The sequence below is a fragment of the Pogona vitticeps genome, chromosome 6 (genome assembly GCF_051106095.1).
Source record: "Pogona vitticeps strain Pit_001003342236 chromosome 6, PviZW2.1, whole genome shotgun sequence".
In the NCBI taxonomy this organism is placed as follows: Eukaryota; Metazoa; Chordata; class Lepidosauria; order Squamata; family Agamidae; genus Pogona; species Pogona vitticeps.
The window spans coordinates 99,741,499-99,761,561 of record NC_135788.1 but is presented as its reverse complement, the minus strand read 5'-3'; positions in this window follow the sequence as shown (position 1 = coordinate 99,761,561).

Here is a 20,063-nt window from a genome sequence, read left to right as displayed (position 1 = left end):
TCATTCTCACATATGGGACATGAGAATAAGACATTTTTGTCTATTATTATGTCAAATAGTCAGGCTGAGTTCCATTACTGGAAGGAAAATAAGCCTTTGGGAACAAGGCTCATTAGTCTCATGTTATAATGATTACTTGTGATTACTGATTTTTTATTTTATTTTTAGAACATTCTGTCTACATTCAGAGATGCTGTTTCTTTTCTTTTTAAGTTGTACATTCTGGGACATAGATCGAAATCCAGTTTCATAGCTCCTAGGCTCTTCTTGCTTAAGTGAAGTCCCGGCGACCACACAGGCGCACTCAGCCTCAACTCCTGTGGCCGAGGAGGCATCTTCACCACACAGGAAACACATTCGTTCTCAATTATTGGCTAGCTAACATGCACAGTTTTGGCCAAATGTACACAGTGCTCCATTTTAGGCTAGTATGAGTTCCTCTTTGCTTTCCAGATTAAACCTTCTAGTGGAAAAATGCAGCTGACAAAGCTGGCCCATCTTCTTTCTGGCTTGTGCAATTATTGGACTGTATGTGCATGTACCCTCGTCAGACTTTCTAAATGGAAATATGAAGGAGCAGCAGAAGTAGCAGAGGTTTAGGCGTCTAGTTATGAAGCCAGAGGTTGGGAGTTCAATTCCCCACCGTGCCTCCATGACAGGGGCCTGTGGTCCATACGTTCCCTTCCAGCTCTGCAGTGTGATGATGATGATGATCTTGGCAGATCGTACTCAGTTTTGGGACACTCTTTTTTGGGGGACTACATCTCCCCATATCCTTCACACTCACATGGCCAATTTTTGCAAGATTAGACTATATGTTGGATGCTGGTCCTTTGGCTCCAACCTTTGCACCTCAAATATAGCAGATTCACTTCTGCACATCATTTGAGTGTTCACACTACTGAGAATAATTTCATTTTATACCCCTGCTCTATTCCCTCCTTTGTTGCCACAAAATGGGAGCTGGAAGAAAGTGGGGTGCTGTGTCTCAAATTATTCTTTATAAGTCTATCAATAATTCTAAATATGACAAGGGTCCTTGGCAAGACTGAACTATTTCTGCACCTTGTCAGAGCCACTACATTTTAGATGTATGGTGGAATCCCCCACACCTTTGTTATAGTGGGAATACAGGAGAAATTCATCAGGACATTTTTTTTTAATCTGCCAAAGTTGGGAGGAAACCAAGCTTATACTGGCATATCAAAATCTGCCCTATTCAGAATTTGGCAATTCATTCTGAAAGTTTAAAAAAAGTGACCATGAACGCATGTATTAGGGGAAACTGAAAAAATGCCCTCTATTAATAAAAAGCAACTTTTCCAAAGTGTGCACAAGTACAGAAAGTGGAGAAAAATATGTGTATTAGGAAAAAGGTCGGCCAAAGGGCAAATTAAAGTCTGGTCCAGAGTGTGGTTGCTCAGAAATATGTCCTCTGGCAGGGTGCATCTTGTTTGGAAAGAGAATCATCAATCCTCTAAGTTTCCAGGGATGGCAATGCTATTTTCACTTCTTTGACCCCTACTGGTGAGGTGAAAGTTCATGAGAGATCACATGATTCCAATTACTGCTACACATGCATGGAACTAGTCTATTTAGAACAGATCAAAGCAACTTAATTTAGCTTAATTCATTAGGTCCCCTTGGATTCAATCCATTTTACGTATGACCAATTGGCCAGGTGACTAGGTGACCTCTAGAACCAAGCCACCAGTTTGCCTGGGCTATGAACTCTCTTTGTGGAAAAAGTGGGAGATGGCAAGAAACAGCCATTTCCACACTGAACATCTTTCCTCTCTTACTCTCTGGAAAACAAAAGGGGTGTTGCAGCTTTGCCAGCAGATCTGAAAAGCAACCCAGCTTCTAGTGGGACAGTATAGGAGAGACAGAACTAGAGTGGAAGCCAATATATGTGTGTGTCGGAGAGAAAAATGGAGAGTGGGCAGCAGTAGGTGGTCTAAGGGTTTGGGTTTGACATGGGTTTGACTGAAAACACATTTGGAGATGCATTTTGGGAAAAGGAGGGGGTAGACCTCCCACAGAGGCTTCCTGAGAAAACTTGTATGGAAACAGTAGTTCTGAAGCCAAACGTAAGATGGAGTCTAGGAGGTAGCACTGGCCAAGAGGAATTTCAGTCCAAGTCTGTTTTCCTTTAAGCCCCTCTTAGACCACAGGGCGTTGGGAACAGCCAGGGGCTTTACCAAGGACCCATATTTACAGACAAGTTTTGTGATGGCGGGAGGCATTGGCGCAAGAGCTTGGAAATGTGGCCGTCTGAATTTTCCAGTGAAAGGGATTGCATGCGAAGGATGGTTTGCCACTTTCAGGATTCTCTCCTCCTCACTTCATCTCTAGCCTCCTTCCTAACCAGCTGTGGGCCTGCAGAGTTAAAGGAGAGCTCACTTTCCTCTTTGCCCTCTGCCATGGATGAGCACTGGGAGGCAGCACCCTCTTCTTCCAGGAAGAACCGGGACAGTTTTCAAAGCCCTGGTCTCATTCACAGCCAGACTAGGTGCAGAGAATTGGCGTTTGAATGCTTTTACTAACAACAGATCTAAGGGAAAGCTTTTTCCTTCCTGGCTACAATTCCCCAAAACTTATGACCACTGTAATTACTAGCTAAGGAATTCTGGGAGTTGTAGTCCAAACATCAGCAAAGGGATCCTGGATGATGGGTATTCAGGGAGTGTGTGTAAGAGCTAGCTGGATAACTCAGCGAGGACACGATCAGATGGTGATATAATCCTCATTTTTGATCACTTGTGACATAGTCTGCTTCAAGCTATTCTTTCTGAGAAGGGATGACTATACCCTATTAAAAATGTCTTTCATGCAAACACTGTGAGGGGTGTCACAGGCCACTTGGTTATTATAAAAGGGGGCCGGGACTTGAAAAAGGTTATGAAACTGCTCTGATAACTCCACGAAGTACAGAAATTCTGAACCAGCCTGACCCTGCTTCATGTCCAATCTGGATTTTTTTTTGTTCCAGTGGCAGGGCTATTCTTTTTCTGAAGTTGGGTTGGAGAGATGGGGACCAGCTCATGTGTGCAGGGGAGAGGAGCTTTAGAGGAGTCTGCATCCCGTGAAGAGACCCTTTCCAACATTATCCATTATGATCCCACACCACCCCCACATCACACCCGGAGTTGGGTATTTGGCTGCAGAGCTGTGTATGTGGTTTGATCCCCCATGTTGCGTCCCAGGGGAGGAGCCAGCCGGTGTAGCCTCTTCCTAGTGCTACAGTCTTAGAGCACCATCCAGAAGGGAATAGTACTGTAAAACACTCCTGAGTACTCTGTACTTAAAACCCCTGGAAAGGGTTGTCATAAATCAGAATTGACTTGATAGCATGCAGTTGTTGTTAGCAACTGTTAGATGCCTTGAGGATCATTCAGCTGCAAAGCAAGAATGGGGGCTTTAAATATCATAGGCACTATGTACTACAGCTGCCATGTGCCCAGGAGAAACTATCCTGCTGTACTGCTCTGCTTTTTCACTACAATGTGGGACACAGAAATCCATATGGGCCACAAAAAATGTTTGCAAGTGCACTGGGAAACCATGGCAGGAGTATTGAGGTCAGGGTATTATTTATGATTTGGTTTGGGTTCTTTAAAAAGTGAAAAAAAATGAAACACTGCCTACAGTACTTCTATATTCTGTTCAGTAACTAAAAGAAAATTGGCATCTCTTTCTTATGGGCTCACTGGGTGGTCCCCTTGGGCAAGTCTCTCAGTTCCTCATATGGAAAGTCTCTCAGTTCCCCATATGGGTAGTTGCAAAACAACACAACAGGTTATGTATCCCCTGATTCCACCTGCTGTGCATCTGGATGGGAAAGAGCAATGGAGTGGGTGGAAAAGCAATAGCCACATGGATGTTTTTCCCTATTTTTATTTAGTTGCGGCCTTTATTCTACATGGGTAGCATTTCTATTTAGGACAGAATTGATTAAGGGTTTTTGGTGTGTGAGTGTTGTCCGAGGGCTGAAGTGGCTCCAGGTGAGCATGTTCAGCACAGGAGGAAAGGCACATGCAGAAGTGGGTGGAGCTGTAACTCAAAGTGGGTGAGGCTTCATCCCATGTCGGTGGGACCAACATACTCAGGCAGGGGTGCACATCCGGCATGCTTCCTTGACTCATTACAGTCTCTCTCGCATATATACTCATTCACACACAGAAAGAGACAGATGTGAAAATCGGTCTATTCCATTTCCCAGAATCCTGCTCAACATCCTTGTCTTTTCACGTTTTGCACTGGATTGTGGGGCTTCCCTCCCTGCTTCCTTCATGGAAATGTGTACATATTTTGGTATGTACTTTTCCTAACCAATCTACAGTGGTACCTCACAAGACAACGACCCCGCTAAACAACGAATCCGCATAACGATGACTTTTTGCAATCGCTATAGCAATTTGCAAAACAGTCATTCCAATGGGCGATTTTCACTTGACGATTTGGTCTGTGCTTCGCGAACCATTTGTTCGCAAGATGACGATTTCTACAGCTGATCGTCAGCTTCGCAAAATGGCTGCCCTGTGTTTTCTGGACTCATGCTTCGTAGGACAGCCATTTTTACAGCTGATTGGTGCTCGCAAAATGGCTTCCCTATGGGCGATCTTCGCTGGACGACGAGGTATTTTCCCCATTGGAACGTATTAAATGGGTTTCAATACATTCCAATGGGAAAACGGATTTTGCATGACGACGATTTCGCTAAACAGTGATTTCAATGGGACGGATTATCGTCGTCATGCGGGGCACCACTGTACTTGCAAAAAAAATTTGTACACATTATAATGCATCTTCCTCATTCACTAAAGAGTACTTGTGCAATGTTCAAGTATATGCCTGTGCGCCTGTGAGAATTTACTTAAACCCAAGAAAGAAAAAGAAAACAATTAGGTACCTGCAAGTTCTTGTAAATTATGAGATTCATGCACGCTTTTAATAGAGTTGCAGATCATGAATCAGATAAATTGGTTTTTAACAATCTCAGTTAATGCCATTTCTTTTCTATTCTTAAAGCTGTGGGAATCGTATGGCTCAGGAGACAATGAGGATTCCAATAACCACCAGTGATTTTCAACATTGTAGGGAATGTTTACTCCCCCAAAATGGGAGAATCACTCTTCCAAGAAGTGGGATTTTCCTTAATCCAATACATCTTCTCTTCATGCCTCATTTAACCAAACACACATTTTTTTTCCAATTCCAAAGTGAGTTTTCCAGATTGGAAACAACTTTACACGTGGTTTTGCTTGGATGGTTTTGCTCACCGCACACTGAGGTTCCTAAGATCTGAACATGGCCCTTATGCACCCCCCCACCCCACAAGTTTGGGCAACTTTTAGGTCCCTGCATGTTGCCCAGTATTTTGCCTCATGCAAACAAGGTGCATAGATGAGCTAGAACAAGGCAGTAAATTTTTACACACATTTCTTCCATTGCCTGGACAAGCCCGTGTCAGCCAAAGTTTTGAAGCGGCTCCAAGCTGCCACCTATTGTTGTTGTTGTTTGTTTGTTGTTGTTCTTATTGCTGCAGGAGTCATTTGTCTTGTACGATGGAGCCAGGCTGAAATAGCAACAGGAAGTCGTGACCGTCTTGCATGTAGCTGGAGCCTTCTTGGCTTTTGCAAAGTGATAAGCAAAACCACAGCAAAGTAATTTCACTGGTCCTGAGGCCACCTCTCAGGGACAGTCCTCCTCCTGCTAGGCCACAGTGTGTGGGTTGTAAATGTTCTTTCCCCCCACATGGCTTGACCAATTTGAGGCATATTTTGTTTGAGGTTTATTACGATAGCTCAACTGGTGGTGTTCTGCAATGGGCCTCTCTTTTTCCTCAGGTCCTGCTAAGCTGAAGTTGTAGCTGGACAGTTTCCTGATCTGATTCATGTATTTTTTTTTTTAAAAAGGGATATTTAATAGGACTTGCTGTGGATTCATGTCTCAAGACTTTTCAAGGTTGCAGATGATGCTTACATCCTTCACTTCCTTTATGCTGACACTGGCCAAGGTGGGGAAGAGGGGGAATGTGATAATTCATGCTTAATACCATGCTTCCTCTTCATCATGTTGCCATGTCATCATAGAGTGGCCCTTGGTCAGATGGGTGGTATAAAATGAAATGAAAAAAATAAAATAAAAAAAATGAATGAAATAAATAAATAGCACCTCGTAATATATTTAGTGCATCAAATGTATCAAAGATATCACAAGATTGGAATTTTGCATCTGGATCCCAAACTCTGTGCCCAGGGTCAGTCATGGTGTTCATGTCATTTAAGCACCATGTTAAGCACCAGCATAAAGGGACATGGTGGCGCTATGGGCTAAACCGCAGAAGCCTGTGCTGCAGGATCAGAAGACCAGCAGTCGTAAGATCGAATCCACGCGACAGAGTGAGCTCCTGTCGCTTTGTCCCAGCTCCTCGCCAACCTAACAGTTCGAGAGCTACTCGGTGGGAAGGTAAAACGGCGTTCTGTAGTCATGCTGGCCACGTGACAACGGAAAACTGTCTTCGGACAGGCGCTGGCTCTATGGCTTGAAAAGCAGGATGAGCACTTCCCCCTAAAGTCGGACACGACTGGACTGAAAATGTCAAGGGGAACCTTTACCTCTTAAAGCACCAGCATGCATGGGCAATGCCAAGGAGAGAGAGCATAATGGTAGGGTTGGAGTGAAGATGTTCAAATACTTTCAGAAGAAGCAGGGAACAGCAAGATTCAGCTGTTGTGTGATGAAGGCAGAGTGGGGGAAACAGCCAGACAGACCGGAAGTAAAATGAAGACCTACTAAGAAAGAAAGCGAACTCTCGCACGGATGGTGGGGAACACACATGAAGCATATCATTGTAGCTGAAAAAAAACACCACTGCACCTACCGAAAGATCAAGACAGAACATAATAAGAAACTAAGCACCCCAAGACACATCAGAGTAGTTCATCACACTGCCTCTTGTCTAATATCTTATCTCATACACACAGGGTGTATAGATGTGCTAGGAAAGCTCAACACAGGCTTTGTATGCACATTTCTTCTACTGCCTGAACAAACCCGAGTCGCTGATTGCACTTCACAGTGATTCGCTGCAAAACGTAAGTATAAATCATGTGTTTTTAGAAACAAAATAAAATACCTCCAGAACATTTCACAGGCTTAAGGCAAAATACCCCATCATCTCCTTTTCCCGATGGTAGTAGATTTTAATTTATTATATTGAAAATATTTTTCCATTTGTTTGTTTCATTAATTATGCATTGTGAGTACTTCAAGGTTGCTTCTTCAGATAGAAAATGTTGCATCAGTTTAAGCAACAGCAGCAGTACAAGGTTTGGAACGTGGACATGCTATGTTTTTGGACTACAACTCCCAGAATCCCCCAGTCAGCTATGTCAACTTATATCAACAAATCAATTTTCATTTTCTAGTGGGAACGGGTCTTTTGTAACTTTAATTACTCTTAGCAACCCGTTCAAGAATAAGGTAGCCTGAAATACTTTGTACTACAAATAAATAACAATTTATTTCTATAGCCAAAACTTTTATTTTCCCCTGTCCATCCTCCACTGGCAGCCACAGAGGGCCTCACCACAACGTCTACTTCTGCACCTTTGAAACTGGACTTTAGGCACAAGAGTTGCACAACAAAAACTTGTGAAGGAAGAAAAAGATGGACAAGCTGAACAATATCCTTTGATGGATAGCATCCTGAACCCTCCATCTAGAAGAGGGGATGAGGAATGTGTGACCCTCCACATGTTTTTGGCCCTTTGATGAGGGGTTTCAGGGGATATAATCCAAAAAACATCTGGAGGATTACAGCTGCCCACCCTGGAATCAAAACACCCTGTGTCCTGTTTCCACCTCTGTTGGTTTGGGGGTATGCTTTTGAGACCTTCTCCCCAAACTTGGGTAGGAGATCAAGGCAATTAGCACTGAAGCAGCTTTTAACAATGTTATCATATCTCAATAGAGTTGCTAGGTCTCAGGGTACCAGTTGAAGTCTTTGTGAATTGCTGTGCTTCTCTGGGTCTCTAGGCAGGGAACCAAGTCTCACAGTGACCAATGTGGGAGGAGAAAGTTTAATTTTTGCCTGTGATATGGTTTTACAAGTGACTGCACCCATATCCTGGCATGTACTGGGGTTTAGTGGCTTGGGGCTTATGTGATGTTTGCATGACCGTTCTTCCAAATAGCCTGATGGACCAAACTACATGTACTTACCAGCTCTTTTCCTTGTCCCCTTCCTTGATTCTAGCTTTTTAGTCCCTCAATGTTGAACTCACAGTGCTCTTTGGAGCAAGGCTGCGAGTGGAGCACCAGCATGATGACTCAGAAGCCTTCTCCTGGCAGTGGTGGGGCAGATGCTCAGAAAAACAATCCCTCTCCCAACACTTGTCTGGCCTCTCTCTGACACCACAATTGTTCCATCCACTGAAATGTTAGGAAGTGAGATATGGTTGACCTGTTACCCTACCTAGGCAGGCCAGTGAAGGCTAATGGGAAATGGAATCCAACAACTTCTATGGAGCCACAGGTTCCCTGGCCCTGCTTCATGAAATTGAAGAGCTGCTGGCTTTCCTAAAGATTTGGCCCACTTTTGTTGACTTTTGCAGGATATAGGGATAGGATCTCCCCTATTTTTGTAATCTTTGGAAAGGGAAGTCTTAAGAATTTCTTTTAAAAAAATATGATCGTACAATTGGTAAGGAATTGTACTGGTGCATGTTTGTGTACATTGATTGAAGACCAGGTTTAATCAAGACTTGTATTACAGGCATCACCCTGCCTTGTGCATTTAATTTTTCTGAGGTTTATATGATGTCCTATTCTATTCAAACCCCTGTTTTCCACGGCTAAATTCCTTTTTTTCTTACTCAAGAAGCTCTTTTGAGGGGAAAAGGTAGACTCCTTTTCTAACAGCACAACAGAAGCCTTTGCTGAAGCTACCCAGTAAACTGACTGAATGCAGTTGTATACCATATTTGCCGGTGTATAAGGAGACTGGGAATATAAGACGGCCCCCAACATTCCCACTCAGAATGTAGAGTTTGTTATATACTTGCTGTATAAGACTACCCCCTCTTCCGCATGCGTGATTCTGCTTTGGCTGCATCATGGGGAGAGTTCCTTTTGCCCCTTTTGGTTCCTTTTTGGAGGCGGCAGCCATTTTGGAGAGATGGTAGCCATTTTGGAGAGGCAGCAGCCATGTGGTCACATCTCAAAATGACTGTGGCCTCTCTGCTGTTCCGACAGTCAGCTGTTTGGCGCTAGAGTCAGGCTGTTCCCAGGCTAGGAGCGGGGCTCTACTGGGTCTTACTACCAGGTAAGTGACTTCGCTGGGAGAGAGGGAGGGTTTGCTAGACATGCACCCGGCGTACAAGATGACCCCCCCCCACTTGGAGGCATGTTTTTCAGGGCCAAAAAGTCATCTTGTAGGCCTGCAAATACGGTATATAAAACAGTGTCATGATTTCATTTTGGTGTGACTTTTTTTGCATGGACAGGTAGATATATGTTAGTAAAACAGTACACACAATGAAACAAGGAGCAATCAGACATAAATCAAATTTGCATGTGTACTGTGCTTTATCAATTAAATAAATATAATGAATAATGTGAAAAAATGGGAGAGAGAATTCTCTCATCACCATTGATGTGATCTGCATCAAGACTTGTTGAAAAGCCTGTGTGAATAACTATGTTCTGAGTATGAATTTGTTAAAAAAAGAAGATAATTTCAAGGATCAAAGGACCGTGGCTTAGTGCAGTGGTTCCCAGCCTTAGGTAGCCCAGGCGTTCTCAGACTGCAATTCCCAGAAACCTTCACCTCTAGCTATGCTGCCCAGGGCTTCTGGGAGTCACAGTCTGAGAACCCCTGAGGACCCAAGGTTGGGAACCACTGGTTTAGAGGTAGCGCACATGTTTTTGATATAGAAGGTGGAAGGGATGTTGCCCTTTGGGTCTGAATCCCGAGTCTGAGTCTTTAGTACCACATCCCAAGTCTGAGTCCAAGTCCTTGGTATCAAGTCTCAAGCCCCAGGTTTGAGTCCCTATTAAAAACCATCTCTTTTCCTTGGAAAAAGGGAGGGGTGGGTGGATTCCAAGTCATTAAAAAAAAAAAGCCCTCCGAGTTGTGTCACCAGTGCAACTTAAGGCCAACTTGACAGCAAGTCCAGCAACTCTTCCATCCCTGGAAGGTGGCAGGTTTGATTCCCCAGCTTCTCCCATTAAGACTGGGAAGAACAACCCCAGCATGAAATTCTAGACAGCTGACTGTCAGTGTAGACGAGCATTTCCCAACTTGGTTCCCTCCAGACAAGTAGGATTACGACTCCCATCACTCCCAGCTGCCGTCCTATGTTCTTACCTCAAACCTCCTTCTGCCTTTGAAGTTCTTCCCACAAACTCATAGGTAAGCAAAAAGCAGTGGCTGCTTGACAATGAGGGGGAAAGGCACTCCAGACATGCTCAGAGGCTGTAACACCTTTGTTTTTATTTCCTTTCTGTGTTTGAAACTTTCACCTGCAAAATGAGCCGGTAGCATTAACCCCTCTGAAAAAAAAAAGCCACAAACCTGCCCTCACTTTAATTGCAGTGCTCCTTGGCGCTCCACCCAGTCTCCTGTTGTTTGGATTGCGTGCTCCTAGTTGGATAAATATAAATATAAACCCAGCCATGGCCAATTTAACCTGGATGAAATGGTGGGGGGAGGGGGGGAAGTAATTTCATGGTAAACCATAATTACTACTACAAACCAATCCCTTCATTTCCAGACCCATTTAGAGGAGGTGTTTGGCGACACAAATCGGCATAATTAGAATTCTGTCTGCTTGTAATAAATATGAGGTGATTGCTTATAGAGTTCTTGGTTTGACAGTATATAATATAATATATACATTGCAAGAGGCAGACTATTTTCATTATGATGAAATACAGGCATGATGAATTCTTGGGTGTTGCTTGAGACAAACATGGATGGCAGTTTTCTGCTATCTTTTAGATGTGTTGAATTACATTGCCCATCTACCTACCCAGCAAAGCCATAGGATGATGGGATTTCTACCTGGACACGTCTGGAATTTCCCCTCTCCCTGCTTCAGGAAAACCTGTCAGTGTTGGGAATCATTGGCCTAAAGCAGTGGTCCCCAACCTTGGGCCTCCAGATGTTCTTGAACTTCAGCTCCCAGAAATCCTGGCCAACAGAGGTAGTGGTGAAGGCTTCTGGGAGTTGTAGTCCAAGAACATCTGGAGGCCCAAGGTTGGGGACCACTGGCCTAAAGCATTAGCAAAATATTCATATTATTCTTATATTATTTTTACCTACTGCAGTATTTTAAGGCTTGTTTGGGCACAGTGTGAAGGAGGAATTCTCTGTGGTGGCATTCAGCAGAGCTTGATTAAGTTACTTTTTTGGACTACAGTTCCCAGAATCCTTCAGATGACTGGGATATTTTGAGAGTTGTAATCCAAAAGAGAAAAAATTCCAGAGTGTAATGGCCAGGAAAATGAAAGTTTTCTCCATTGAGATGAGATGGACTCCCTATGTTGGCTGTTGCAAAACCAGCTTTCTGTTTACCCACTTGTTTCCTTGTTATTTGGTGTTTTCAAATAAATAAATAGATTTTTGTTTCTTTTTTCAAAAGGGGCCCTTTTTAATGTGAGACTCTAACCCAGAGTTTAATTTGCTGGTGTACATAAATTTAACACTGTATTATGGAAGGGATCGGATTTTGCACTGGGACTAAGTGATTACTAATCAGACAAAGTTTTGTAGCATTCTACTGTTTTCAGGATGCCATTGAGATGGAAGGCTAAGGCTATGCTAGAAGTTGTGGGAAGGTGTGTGCGTTTTGTGGATGGAGGAGGTTTATGGATTTACTAAATTACAGCCTCTGCTCATAATTTGTCCTCCATTTTATTGGGCATCAATATGGGAAAGTTCAGGGTTCATTTAGAACTGTGGTGTCCAACCTTGGGTCCCAAGATGTTTTTGCACTAAAACTCCCAGAATCCAGGATTTCTGGGAATTGCAGTCCATAATGTTTTCCCAAGCGCTTTCGAAACCATGGTCCACGGAACAGGCTCATTTCCACTTAAAATTAACTAAAGTTTTACGGTTTAGGGGAGAACACTAAACCATAATTAATCTGTACTGTTAATCTCACACGTTAATCTCACAGTCTATTTAAACTGATCCTAATCATGCTGCAGCCTCTCCTTCCTGCATCATTTGGCATTATTTTAAAAACCAGTTTTTCAAAACCAGAAGTGCAGTTCCGGTTTTAGTTTTGGTGGGTGGCAATGGCATTTGAGGTGATCTCGCCTTACCTTACAGGATCCCAGGGGCAGAAAACTGTCCCCTAGCTTTGACAACGTTGTCAACCCTCACATGCTAAACCAAGGTTTAAAGGAGTGATGGGCAATTTTTGGACCTCCATAGGGATATCTGAGGAATCTGTTTTCAGTCTCTGGTCCAATCGGTTTTTCTCCAACAAAACCTGCCAATCATCAGTAGGGCTGGCACACTTTGTGCTCTGTTAATGCAACCATTCATTGATGGTTGCAAAGAACGGAGTCCCCTCCCCCATGTGCACTTTGGAAAATATGCACCTATGAAATGTATTTATTTATACATTTATTTGTACATCTAATAATTTAATCTGTACCCAACCTCTTCCTCTTGCAGGACCCAAAATGGCAAACGTATGCAGAGAACTGCTTAAATGAGCTTTATCCAATGCACAGAAAGCTTTCAAGCAATTTGAAAAGCACAAAAGGAGTGGATGGATCTAAAGCCAAGAAAAAGGAGTGCCTTTGAACACAGAGACACTCACAATCATGAACCACGATGGGAAAGTGAGGAGGCAGATCAGTTAAATTGTGGATTATATAGATACCCATAACTTTACCCTCCAGATATTATTGGCCTGTGCCTCTTAGCCTGAGTCTGGAAAAGTTCCTTTTTGGGACTACTGTTCCCAGAATCCTCCACTCAGCATAGCTCTTGGCCATGTTGGGTGCAGGATCCTGGCAGCTGTAGTGGTCATTCAAAGGTATGATTTGTATCAAGGCTTTTTTGCTGTCAATGGTAGAAGAGGTTGGGAGCTGCAATCCAGCAAGATCTGGAGGGCCACAAATGGCCCATCCCTGATCAAGGGTAGCCTCATGTGGCTACCTGGGCAGTCCATCAGCAGCCTTAGGATCCCTGCTAGGGGTTTTTCTCTCCTTGGCTCCTCTTGGCCATAGACCTAGATGCAGCCATTTCTATTTGCTCCTCATGTTTCTTCTCACATGTTTAGACCAGCATGTCAAGGGCAACACGCAATCCATTACTCAGAAAGCTCACTCCACGTTCTTTCGGAACATCTGATTTTTTTGTTTGTGGTCATCCGCCAGGCCCACGACATGGCTGAAAATAGACACCTCTTCTCTGACCGCTGCAGTCCCAAACCATGCGCCCGTCAAACCAAAAATTATAGGTTTTGACTGCTCTGGGCCTCCATTAGTGGCTTGCAAGCAGGATTTGCAACCAATGCGAAGTTGCTAGCCTGACTGTCCCTACCTGGATGCAATCACAGGAAATATTTCTTCCCTTTCTCATTGGGCAGATCTGATGAGTGCAGAAATCCAACGGGGCACACTTAACCACCTCCTCCTAACCACCAGGTTTCTGCCGCCCATGACCTGGGATGACAACCTAACCAATAAAATTCCTAGAACTGTGTGCCCTGTCGCAAAAAAACCCAAACAAAACAACAACAACAAAACAACAACAAAAGGCTTTTATGCAATTCAGCCGTAGTTGCTCACACCTTGTCAATCCCAGGCAGGCCATCAAGTGGCCCCAGAGAGGAATGACTATTCCTATTCCCAGTCACACAGTTATCCAGATAGTTTGATGTGGAGGAGATTTGTGAAGCTGTGGTTAAACTGCAGTACTGCAGTCAAGACTCTTCTAATGAGCTGAGTTTGATCAGGACAGGCTCCGATAGCCGGCTCAAGGTTTACTCAGCCTTCCATCCTTTTTGAGGTTGGCAAATTGCATACCCAACTCACTGGAGCGGCAGGGGCAATGTGTAGCCTGCACAATTAAATTGTAAACCGGAGAGTGTTTTAAGTGCTGTTGGGTGGTATATGAGCAGCACATTTTGCTTTGCTTTTGATGGGTAGGGTGACACTTTCTCATCAGCAGAACAAGTGCATAAGAGGGGACACTGATTAACATGAAACTGACATATGCCGTGATAGATAGATAGATAGATAGATAGATAGATAGATAGATAGATAGATAGATAGATAGATAGATAGATAGATAGATAGATAGATAGATAGATAGAAGCAAAATTATAAATAATTATATAAGTTAAACAAATTATAATCCATATCTCCTGAGTGGGAAAATCTGTAACCAGGTGATTGCCGCTGCCCACGTGCTCTCTGTGGATGAGCAACATTAAGGTCCCTGGGCTCCCTCCCTGTGGTTCCTTATCTTTAAATCAGATTTGGACGAGAGCACTCTTCAAACAGAGAACTAGCCTCTCTAGAAGAGGACACAGGGCTGTCCTATTATTGAGACCTAGATAAACACCATGATTTGTGTGAAGATGCATGTCAAAAACAGTAAGTTCTTGCACTGGCACAGACCACCTGTTCAACATGATCTACTTGTAGAGATCTCTTCAAGATCTAAGGCACGGAGAGGTGACGTGTCTGTGTCAAGACTACTGATAAGAGACTGTGGGAGCTGCTGGAATAATTATGGGAAATGTAGTCCAAAACCATAAACCAGACGTTCTTGACTCCATTGAGAGGAAAGCTATCCTTTTGTGAGGAGACCAATCTGTGGAGAACTGTACAGCCTGGGAATACAGAATTGAATCAATTCTACACTGTAAATTGATATGATAGAGATTAGAAAAAATTACTTTTTACAATTATGAGACAATACAGGGCAGAGCAAGAAGTTAACAGTTTACTCCCAGGGAGAAGCAAGACCCAATGAGTCCTTGGTAGCCTGGCACTTGTAGGGTTAAAAAGATGGTCAGTGATTTGAATTAAGGAAAAGGGAAACTGAAAGTAACACAGTGGGCTGAGCTGTTGAGGCCAAGGGAGGGGGGTGAGGTACAACTGAAGCCCCCAACAAAAGCTCTAAATTTCCTCTGGATACTCAAACTTCTGAGACTCTAGGAAGGGATCAGATTCAGGTCACCATGCAATATATATATTCTCTTGTAGGTACTCCCCTGGCCATTTTACAAAGCTGTAGGACAAAGAGGAAGACTTGTGTTGCTTTTAGATAGTATTTTGTGTTTAGGAATATTCTTTTTCCTTATTCTCTGCTTAGTTTACTAATCTTTACTTAAATATTATTATTATTGGGACTGAGTGTGCATAAGAGGTTATGGAAGGATGATGGCTGTGTGGGCTTTCAGTGGATAGATCATCCAGTGTTGGGGCTGCACAGATTCTCCCAGGGCTTACCCGTTTGCACTTCAGCCAAAAAAATTAGAAAACTAAGACTTGGAAGGGCAACAATGAAGGAAGTAGGAAAGATCCTAAAGTGTAAGGATTTGTCACTGGAGACCAATACCAAGGGCATCCACACTGGGATGTTTCTGATCACCATGTGTGGGTGAGAAAGCTGGACAGTAAATAAAGCTCACAAAGAACTGAGCAGGGCTGTCAAGGACAGGACATTTTGAAGATCTCTCATTCATAGGGTTACCATAAGTCAGTGACGACTTGATGGCTCATAATGACAACAGCAACACATTCATTGGATTTTTCTGTTTCTGAAAAACAGAGATCTGGAAATCCACAGACAATGTCATTGATCTGAGGTTGAAGCAAGTCAGAATGCCTCCTTGAGGGTACTGGTCAGTTCGTGTCTGACCTGTATGCCTTTTATACAGGTACAGAGCAGACCAGAGGGTTTCACACGTTTCCTATACTCACCAGACCTTTTCTTCTAAGCTTTCCTTCCTATGACTTCAATATAAATGACCAAGGAAATTTTTTCAATTGTTGTGGAGCAGCGCCACCTAGAGACCATGCACAGAAACACTCAAATGACATAATGTTAAACTGGATTGTTGGATTCAGGGAATGCAGTAGTTCTCAACCCTGGGTAACCCAGATGTTCTTCATCCCATAAACTCTGGCCAGTACAGCTAGTGGTGAAGGCTCCTGGGAAGTGCAGTCCAAGAACACCTGAGTTACCAAAGACTGGATCTACTTCCTATTGATAGAGGAACAGGCCCCGTTTAGCCCTAGCCAGCATAGTCCGTAGTCAGGAATAATGGTATTTGTAGTACAACAGCACCTGGAGGGTCACACATTCTGCTGTGATAAGATGTACCTAATGGGAAGAATTCATTGGGGGCAGGACCACAATTCTGAGAGCTGTTGTCCAAAAAGTTACTTTATCATAACTACTCTGTGTCCCTGGTACATGCGCTCGTAATCTCAAGATTAGACCACTATGTTGGGCTGCCTTTGAGGCTGTTGCGGAAACTTCAGGTGGTGCAGAATGTGGTGGCCAGATTACTTAGCGGAGTGAAAAAATATCAACATATCTCACCCACTCTGGCCGCATTGCATTGGCTGCCCATCCGATTCCACATCGACTTCAAAGTGTTGATGCTTACATATAAAGCCCTAAACAGTTTAGGGCCTCGATACTTGGCGGAATGCCTACTCCCACCAAGATCTACCTGTGTCACAACGTGCGAGCCAGGAGGTGAGGTTGAGGAGCCTAACACCGAGGGAGGCCCGGAAGGAAAAGACAAGAAATCGGGCCTTCTCGGCGGTGGCTCCTCACCTCTGGAACAACATACCTCCTGAGATTCGTGTGGCTCCCTCGCTGGGTATCTTTAAAAATCAATTTAAAACATGGATGTTTCGACAGGCCTTCCCTCCAGACAATTCCTGATGCCCTCTTCTTTTTCCTCTCTATCATCTGCTCCTTTTCTGTGCAAATGTTTTTATGTTTTCACCATGTATAAATTTGTTATATATATATATATATTGTCTATTTTATGTTGTTAGCCGCCTAGAGTGGTCCTAACCCGACCAGATAGACGGGGTATAAAATAAAAATAAATAAATAAATAAATAAATAAATAAATAAATAAATAAATAAATAAATAAATAAATAAATAAATAAATAAATAAATAAATAAAGTGAAGGGGATGGGCTGTGCAGTGTGCTTGTTGCTTTGGCTGCTGTCCAGCCTCTGTTACCTGAGGCAGCTGCCTTGCTCTGACCACTGCTAGGACTAGCTTTGGGTAACGGAGGCAGTAGTAACCCCTTCTTGGAACCTTTGAACGGATTTCCCTTCGCCTACGGTCATGCTGGCTGGGGATTCTGGGAGTTGTAATCCAAAACAAGTGATATTCCCAAACTCTGGCCAATGTTCATGTAAGCAATGTAAGCCTCTTCCACTGCTATAATAAAGTGGAATAAAGAGGGAATGTGTGTCCTCATGCCCTTTGCCTCAGGCTGCAAAATGCCTTGGGCTGTCCCATTGTATTATTGCAGCCTTGGAAAAACTGGGTAGCTACGAGCAGGGATGTTGGCAAGTCTTTGGGTCGGAGTTTTTGACACCAAGTCCCAAGTTCAAATCCAAATTTTTGGTACCAAGTCCTGAGTCCCTCTTAAAAACAATGTTTTCCTTCAGAAAAAAAGGAGGGGGTGGGTAGTTCTGAGTCATGAGGTATGTCCAGTTCATTGAAACCACTCCCAATTAAAATGCAGTCCACCTTAAATTTGGTGCGAGTGAAGTCCAACTTGACAGCATGTTCAGAGACTCAAATCCCCATCCTTGGTAGCTAGCTATTCTGGAGTCTGCAAAGGGCTTTGACTTGAAGGGAATTCTGGTCCAGCAGCAGTACAACACTGAGCACCAGCAGTATCGGAGAGGAAAGGGTGGTTATTATGGCAAAGTCTTACAAAGAGACATTGTGCTGTGCCTTAGTCTCTACATGCAATGGAGCTGGGTTGTTGCTTGGAAAAATAAAAGTGTACTGGTAGTGATGGCAGTAGTGACAAGTCCTGGATCAAAAAAGAGTTCTGCTCACAGAAAGTGACTCTGTCTGCTTCTGAGCTGGGAGATTTTTTATGAAAAATAACTCCCATAGTCTCCAGTGGCCATGCAAGCTGGAGGATTGTGGGAGCTGTAGTTTTACAAAATATAATTTCCAAGCAGTATGGTTGAGAGGAATGTAATGAACCTACTTTTCTCTAAGAAATATTCTTATAATAGGAGTCCCTTTTGTTCCCCATTATACTCATGTTTGACTATTCGTTAGAGATGAATATTCATTATACAGTAGAAGAATTTTAGAACTGCGGAGCTGGAAGGGACCCTATAAATCATTAAGTCCAGCCCCTATCAAGGAGGCACAGTGGGGAATCGAAATCCCAACCTCTGGCTCTGATACCTAAACAACTGAGCTATCCAACAGTTCATATACAAGGTTGCTTCCTGTTGGGATGTCATGACTCTGAAATTCTAATAGCAGCCTAATCCCCACCTCCCAGTTAGATGGAAGCCGACTGTTTTTTTCGTTGCTGATAGATCAATTTATCAATTTCAATTATTTTCAGTACAAATTTAACCATCTCCTCACTGGTAGGAATGAAGCCAGATCCCTGTGCAGTCAAGCTACTAAAAGATGTCTTGAGAGAAATGCCAATGATACTAGAGTGCATTGTCCTAATAATAAATAGGGAAATAAATCCAATTTCAGTTTTACATGTATTATGAGATAGTAAGCCTCTGTACATAGAAATAGGGTTCTTTAGGGGTATCTCAGTCCAGTTTTTATGCTGTTAGAGATATATCTTGATTTAGTCCAAAGCTATTTGTGCCTGACATCCAAATCAGTTTGTTAAAGTGTGGAGTCAAATGACTGAACGATCAAAATGGCTATAGCATTTTTTTTTGGTTTTGTACTGATGGTACATAAAATGTGGAGAACTGATCAATTATTAAGCTGTCTTATTTTGCCTTGGAATTGAACCTTGCCATTCTGCTTCAGTCTAAATCTCATATAAATCAGTCCAAATCAAGGTGATTTGGTTCAGAATCCAGAATTTGTCCAACTCTAGTGCACAGCCCTAATTAGATACTGCACCAAGAAGCCTAAATTCCAGGATAATTCAGTGACTGGTGGCTCCATATTGTCTCCCACACCCTTGGGCCAGTCGCAGACTCTCTTCTAGCCTGGACTATCTCACAAGGTTGTTCTCGAAAGGATAAAAGGAGGGGGAAAGAGGCCCATGTATGTCACTGGAGTCCACTAGAAGAACGGAGAAGCATAGAAGTAACTTAATAAATAAATTATAAATACGCATGACCAGAATAAAAAAATCTGATTTCAGGAAGCAAGTGTTTTGCTGTTGTTGTGAAGTGCCACCAAGCTAAAACCAACATATAGTGATCTGAATAGGGCTTTCTAGGTAAGTGTGATATTTAAGGATTGGTTTTATCAGTGCCACACTTCCAGGGAGTTTTCATGCCTAAGTGGAGATTTGAACCCTCGCCTCCTGAGTCCTGGTCCGTCATTATAAACACTACACTACATTGGGTAGTTAGCCTGAGTTTAGAAACTGCATAAACCAAAATAATACAGTGGTAACATAACGTTTTGCAGCTTTGTTGTAGCATAAACATTTATGGAGAAAAAGATGCACAATAACAGAGTATTGCAGGAAAGTTATTGTCTACTGCCGCTGTAAAAATCTGGTTTACTTTGCAAATGTTCACTTGTTAGATTTTTAATGCCCTCATTGAAATTCCTTGGACATTTCATCCAAGCTGGAACGTCCAAAGACTTCTCAAGTTTCACCAGAAGTGAAATTCGGTGGCAACTCTAGATCATTCCCAACCTACGACTTGAGATCCTTTAACTGGAGATGCCAGTGATCAGTCATCTGGGCCTTTCAATGATTTTAGTTGCAACATTTGTTCTGTAACCAATCTTTGAAAGTCTCCCACTACTTAATGAATTTGTAAAACTAAGCAGATTTTGTGGGACGCCAAAGCTTTGAA